The 7,773-nt window shown below is 37.0% G+C and overlaps 1 non-coding gene across 1 annotated transcript; it reads left to right on the forward strand.

Moving 5' to 3' along the window:
• The first annotated feature begins 6,401 nt into the window (after window positions 1-6,401).
• Window positions 6,402-6,475, forward strand: TRNAP-CGG (transfer RNA proline (anticodon CGG)). The gene has a single exon. It is a non-coding gene; the product is annotated as a tRNA-Pro (tRNA).
• Window positions 6,476-7,773: the final 1,298 nt, after the last annotated feature.

The raw sequence follows: 7,773 nt of genomic DNA on the forward strand, positions 1-7,773 counted from the left end.
TACACTATTCTATGGTTTAGTCCGATATGAGCTAGTAGAGGGACCTAATGAACCTATAGATCATGGGCTCCAACGATCCAAGATTAACCGGTTAAACTCATTAACCTTGTTAACCAACATTCAATAACTACTATGACACTCCACTATAGCCTAGTAGTTGCACTCCCCTCACTATAGATATATTTCTGTCCATTTGATATAACCATGATTAGTAAGTCGATCCTTCACAGGTTGTTCGTAACTCGAGCTGGGTCAATTTACCGTTTTACCCCTGAAGTTACTTCTTGTTCCTTATATCTCACTGATCCTCTATGAACAATTGGTTTGTGGTCCAACCAGTAAACCGAATCCCTCTCAGGCCAATGAGAGGGTGGGGCCCCTTGTTCAAGACCTAGAGTCAGTACTTAAGGGAACTACCTCTCTTCTATCCCTAAAAATGGGTAGGAGCGAATTCCATCTTGCACCCCACATCCCCAGCTATTCACCCAGTCTTACCCCTGAAATGGGAGACCTATTGAGTCGGCAAACTCGAGCCACTCTCACCCATGCAAATCTAAGAATAATTCTGAATAAACAGGAGTTCATGGTTAGCTCAGGATTAAGATCGAGTTACCTAGGTCATCGAATGAAAAGAAAATCAGTCTCAACAGTAAACGACATTATAAAGTGAGAGTGGTTTTCTTCATGGTCCGATCTTATGCAATACTCATTGCATAGGACGCCCCCACTCACATGTCTCCACATGTACAATTTAGTGATCACATTGTTTATATCATATACAAAAGTGGGCCGCATCCATAGTGTCCCCAGAATAAGGTACTCAACCTTATCCTTATACTATAGATCATTTTGACTATATACTTGAACTTGATTCACTCTTATGTCTCTACATATAGTTCAAGTAATCATACTATAGCCAGAGTGTTCTTAGTTTATTGGATTTAGATTAATGATCGTGAAGTTCACTTTATTCAATAACAATCTTTATTGAATAAACAACAATAATAACTTTATTGAAAATAGAATATGTTTTTGTTTACAAACTATGAGTTTTAGGACATAAAACCCAACAATCCTAACATTCATAACTTGGTTCTACTATGGTTTTGGGTTGTTGTCTTCATAACTTGGTTCTATTGTTGGTTTTGAGTTCTTGTCTTCATAACTTGGTTCTACTATTGGTTATGGGTTCTTGTCTTCGTAACTTAGTTCTACTGTGGTTCTGGGTTCTTGTCTTCATAACTTGGTTCGACTATTTGTTCTGGGTTCTTGTCTTCATCACTTGGTTCTATTGTGGTTTTGGGTTTCATAACTTTGTTCTACTGTGTGGTCCATACTCATTTCTAAGTTTAACTATCATGATTATTGGTCAATTAATCTTTTAAGTATGATTTCTAATTATATTTCATATCTTTTAATCGGCTCCTACAAATAATACTTTACTACTAGATCCATATGGTTATTTGTTAGTGTGAATTCTTATCATGATCTACCGTGAGGACCAATATGGTTACTTACTTGATAGTGTGAATTCTTATCATGATCTACCCTGAGGACCTTGGCTTCATGTGTTTCAAGCGACATAATCTAAACCCGCATCCAGGGATTCATGTGTTCTCTGTTATATGGTTTGAAAATCTATGTTTATGGCTTCATACGTTCCAAGTGGCATAGTATGAATACCTACACTCAAGGCTTCTTACGTTCGAAGCAGCGTAGTCTGAAAACCTACATCCAAGGCTTCTTAAGTTCCAAGAGATGTAGTCTGATCCCGCATCTAGAACTTCATGCGTTTCCGGCGATACGACCTTGATACCTATACCTAAGAATTCATACATTTCAAGCGGCATAGTCTAAATACCTACGCTCAAGACTTCATACGTTCCAAGCAGTGTAGTCTTAAAAGCTACATCCAAGGCTTCTTATGTTCCAAGCGATGTAGTATGAGTCATGAGCATACTGTATCGTGAGAGGTCGAAGAGTTTCTTGAGTTTTCTGAGTCTGAGGACCATGGCTCCTGTGAGTGAAAGAGGGAGTGATTTAATAGTTGATGAGAAGATTTTAATTATGAAGAGCAAGAATGCTCTCTATATATATAAAATACAAGAAGATATTTAGAAAATCTACCTAAAAATCTGCCAAAAATCTGGTAACAAACCAGTAACCAAACCAAATCAAATCAAAATCTAATCAAATCAAAAGTAAATCAAATAAAAAACTAACTCTAACACTTAACGGAGATTTAATTAGATACTATCTAACAGCAATCTAAACAAATACATGATCTTTAACACTCCTCTTTGTTTAGATGCTGTGAACTCCAAGCTTTTTTCTGAACACCCATGTTGCTCCAATTATCTTTCTGTTTAGAGGTCGATCAACCAACTCCCAGATTTTGTTTTTTTCGATCACTGAAAGCTCCTTCTCTGACAGGTGCATCATCAACCAAAGCATTTTGTCGTTCATCTTCAGACTCTTCTAACATGTTACCAAAGATTAAATTGTTTGGTGCATTAGAAATCTGATTCACCTTCGTCAGTTCTTCCCAATTTCATTGCTCATTTCTAGCAAAATGAACATCTCGGCTCACAATAACACAACTAATTTGTGGTTGAAAAACTCTGTAAGCTTTTGATATAATGCTATACCCAACAAAAATGTCGGCTTCTGCATTTTTGTCAAGCTTATCACACTTGACGTGTGGAATGTAAGTGAAGCAAAGACACCCAAATATTCTAAGAAACTTTAAAGAAGGTTTGTACCCATACCAAACTTCAAATGGTTTCAGGTCCTTCACATCTTTTGTTGAAATTCGATTTTGGAAGCACACAATAGTGTTTGCTGCTTTTCCCCAAAAACGTTTTGGAAGATCCTTCTCATGAAGCATGCATCTCTTCATCTCCATTATGAATCTATTCCTCCTTTCACTAACGTCATTCTGTTAAGGAGTGTATGGTACTGTCAATTGATGTTCAATTCCAGCATCTTCACAAAACCTGTTAAAAGTTTCTAAAGTGTACTCCTTACCATTATCTGATCTTATAGTCTGAATTAAGCATGCACTTTCATTCTCAACTTTGGCTTTGAATTTCCGAAATACACCCGCAACTTCTGACTTGTGCTTCAGCAAGAAGATCCAACACATTCTTGTTAGATCATCAATAAAAATAGTGTAATAAAGATTACCATTTAATGATGGTGCTAGCCGAGGACCACAAAGATCAATATGAACTAGTTGTAGCTTTTTCGAGGCTTTCCATGCCTGTATAGGAAAGGGTTGCCTATGTTGCTTCCCAAAATTACAAGCACGACAAAGAGGCATGTCATCATCAATGTCAGCGAGTCCTTCTACTAGCTTCTTTGACTGCATCTGAAGCAAACCTCGATGATGAAAGTGCTAAGTCTTTCCATGCCTTTTTAGGAAAGGGTTGCCTATGTTGCTTCCCAAAATTACAAGCACGGCAGAGAGGCATGTCATCATCAATGTCAGCGAGTCCTTCTACCAGCTTCTTTGAATGCATCTGAAGCAAACCTCGATGATGAAAGTGTCTAAGTCTTTTGTGCCAAATCTCAGTGGCACTAACTCTGAATATAAAGGCTGTTGGATTTATAGTAAAGTTTTTTCCTTTCATTTTGACATTGAACAAGTCTTTGCCACTAGCATCTTTGATCAAGCACTGCTTATTCTCAAACAACGCTTTATAGCCTTTATCAAGTAAGTGACCAACGCTTAACAGATTTTGCTCAATTTTAGGTACAAATAAAACATCTAGAATAAATTTTGTACCTTCATAGTTTGTTATAGCTACTGTGCCTTCTCCCTTGACTTCCAAGTGTTCACCATTGTCAATCCTTACTCGCTTGACTTCAGTGTTTCTCAATTCCTCAAAAAACTCCTTGTCATATGTCATGTGATTTGTGCACCCACTGTCAATCAACCAGCTCTCGCTTGATTCTTTGCCTGAGGAAGAAGTGACCATAAACAATTGATCTTCTTCTTCTTGATCAACTACCTGTGCATCTACTTCTTTCACCTGATCTTTGGCTTTGCAAATCACAGCTTCATGTCCAAGTTGAGTGCATTTGGAGTAGAAGGCTTCAGGTCTTCTCCAACACTTGTATGGTGGATGACCTTTCTTCTCACAATGACGGCAAGGTGGATAGGATTTTTTAGAACCTCCTCCTTTTGTCTTCTGATAATTAGCAAATGAATCTCCATACGTCAATTGGGTTTTGAAAATTTTCTTGTTTTTATACCTGCTATTGTCTTGATGCTTGACATGTAAGGTACCTTCAATCACCCATTCTTGCCTCATTTACCTCCTTTGCTCTTGTGCTTGTAAAGCATTCAAGAACTCTGTAAGAGAAATCTTTGACAAGTCTTTGGTGTTATCTAGAGTAGTAATGGTAGCTTCAAACTTCTCTGGAACAGTGACTAGCATCTTTCAACGATCCTGGAATCATTTAATACAGAACCAAGCAATCTCACCTTGTTGGCAATGCTGAGAAGTCTGTCAGAGTACTCTTTCACCGATTCAAACTCCTTCATCTTCTGCAACTCGAAATCCCTAATCAAATTCAGGACTTTCATTCCACGAATCCTCTCATCTCCTTCATATTCAGCCTTGAGATAATCCCAGATTTCCTTTGCTGTTTTGAGGGACATTATTCGCATGAAGATCATTTGAGATACAACGGCAAATAGGCAAGCTTTCACCTTTGATTTCCTTGTCTTCTTTTCCTTCTGCAATTTGATTTGTGATACAGTAGGATTTGCTGGAAGCAGAGGGACCTCGTAATCCTCTTCTATTTCTTCCCAAAGATCCAAGGTCTCCAAATAAGTCTCCATACGAACTGCCCACATTTGATAATTGTGGGCATCGAAAACTGGTGGTGCAACAGCTGAAAAACTGAATTCTCCTCCCATTTTGATCTCACAGATCCCTTAAGAAGATAGCTCTGATACCAATCGTTAGTGAAAGAGGGAGTGATTGAATAGTTGATGAGAAGATTTTAATTATGAAGAGCAAGAATGCTTTATATATACAGAGAATATAAAAACATATTTAGAAAATTTACCTAAAAATCGGTAGAAAATCTGGTAACAATAAACAGATCAAATCAAAATAAAATCTAATCAAATCAAAATAAAATCTAATCAAATCAAAAGTAAATCAAATCAAAACTAAATCCTATAAAAAACTAACTCTAACTCTAACTCCTGCAGATTTAAGTAGAGACTGACTTACAGCAATCTAAACAAATACATGATCTTTAACAGTCTCTTCTTCTTAAGTGGTACATAACATTCTTCTTATCTTTTATGTAGAGTTTGTAAGGTATTATTTTTTGCTCTTATTCTATAATTTCTAGAGTTCTTAATTTCTTGTAGCATAAGTCATAACATGCATTCTTAAGCTCCACATAACTTAACGTGCATGAATCATTCGTAGTGTATTCTTTAGGTAATTCTAGAAGAGTCTGGTATGTTAGGCAAGAGGTATTTCCTTTAAGCATTTCTTAGGCCTTAACTTTGTTTGAGTTTCAAACTTGCTCTCGTTAACATGAAATCTTAAACATATCTTTATATTCTGGGGAATAGGCCTTCTAAGTAGTAAATCATCGTGAGAAGTGAATAGCCTCCGTGGAATTACTCATTGACAGTGCAGAAATAGGTTTCTTTAATGTGAATTTTATATAAAAATAGAGAAAATAACAACCGTTAAAACACATTTTCAAGTAGTTTTTTTGGTCCAGTGATATTATTCTTGCTTTGAGTGTGAGAGGTCTTGAGATAGATTCTCGAAATGTCCCTTATTTCATTTTTTTAGATTTCACTTCGTCTTTTTTATTTTCCTTTAGGAAATTCTTTTCTTTATAAGGAAAATCCTAATCAAGTACGAAAACATATATCAAGCAAGAACCAATAATTGTATCTCCATCCAACGACATATATTACAACTTAATTAAACATAACATGATAAGATATGAATTTTATTTATGTCAATATTTCTAATATTAATTGAGCTACATTCAAATGATTTGAAGAACAAATTTTATCGTGGGGTGGACAAGCTGAAATTAACATGACTATAATATTAAGTTCTAAAGCAAAAAATACGTTGATATATTTCAAATCTTGAGGTGCATAAAGCATGTGGACTTGCAACGAAAATGATAAATCTACAAGAAGGGTATTTGGTCTAGTGGTATGATTCTCGCTTAGGGTACGAGAGGTCCTAAATTCAATTCTCAGGGGGAGTAATAGTAAGCTTGCTTTGTCCCTGTTTAGCAACCGCCTATTTCTATTAATGTAGGTTCTAAAGCACACGGATAAATTTCAAATTTTGAGTTGCAGTAAACACATTGACTAGCAATTAAAAATGAATGATCCATTGCAAGGGCATTTGGTCTAGTGGTATGATTCTCGCTTCGGGTGCGAGAGGTCTCGAGTTCGATTCTCGAAATGCCTCCACAACAAAATATTAGATCAAATCTGAAACATATGATATTAGGTTTTGAATTGTATTCAAGAAATTATTCACAAGGAGGTATAGCAAAATAATTTTACCATAATTGTACCACTTTCTATTTAATAATATTTAATAATGTCGATGTGAATTGAGAATGAAAGGAGGGTTTCTCTACAACTTTCTCTTTTGTAATTTCTTGTGAATAAAGAATGAATTATGATTCATATTCTTGGAAGATAAGGGAGAGCCTCGAGTCTGATTTCAAGGGCCTTGTATTACACACGATGGGGCACAAATTCTCAATTTCTCTTATTAAAGGAGGGGGTTCTCAATTACTCTAATCTCCTATTAGGTAAGATACGCCCAAGTAACCGGTGAACAATAGCCTTCGAAGAAGAGGCGGAATGGAAGAAGAAACCAGAAGAGCTAACCAATGAACAACGAAAAGGGCTAACTGGAGCGCCTGACTTCAAAGTCCTTACAAGGAGGGGACAAAGATCAACAAATACTCGATTGCTTAACTGTTGAACAATTAGAAGGGCTAACCAGAGCCTAACTTCAAAGGCCTTACAAAGGAGGGAGGCACAGATTCACATATTCTTGATTGCTTTATCGGTGAACAACTAGAAGGGCTAATTGGAGCCTGACTTCAAAGGCCTTAGAAAGGAGGGGGGCACAAATTCGTAGATTCTCGATTGCTTAACCGGTGGACAAATAGAAGGACTAACTGGAGCATGACTTCAAAGGCCTTACAAAGGAGGGGGCACAAATTCACAGATTCTCGATTGCTCTGATCACCCAATAATAGTTTTACATAAGTCATATGTCATCAGAATCCTATTACGGAAGATGCACCCAAGTAATCGGTGAATAATAGCCTTCAAAGAAGAGACCAAACGGAGAATATGAGTGAGAAGGACACAAATTTTAAGCGAGTGAGTAAGGAAGAAGAAATCAGTGGGATCAATTTTGGGTCAGGTTTAAACTCAAATTTGAGACTTACTAGCCCAAATTCCATTTATGGTAAAAAAACTTCCATAGCCCAACCCTCATTCGCAACCCGCATCCCACCAGTGCCTTTTCAACCTACATGCACGCTCCTTGCACAGATCACGTAAATTGTTAGAAGATTTGGCTCACAATCTGACGAAAGCCATGACCCGTGCATTAATCCGTGACATGAACTTCGACCCCAAATTCCTAGCTATGACACTCTCACGTGCAGCTCGCATTTGCACTTTTGCAGCAATGGGATAGCAAATGTGCAACATTTTTTCTAACTCAACAAACAAGTCAACTG

The sequence above is a fragment of the Cucurbita pepo genome, chromosome 3 (genome assembly GCF_057944985.1).
Source record: "Cucurbita pepo subsp. pepo isolate OVF chromosome 3, ASM5794498v1, whole genome shotgun sequence".
NCBI lineage: Eukaryota > Viridiplantae > Streptophyta > Magnoliopsida > Cucurbitales > Cucurbitaceae > Cucurbita > Cucurbita pepo.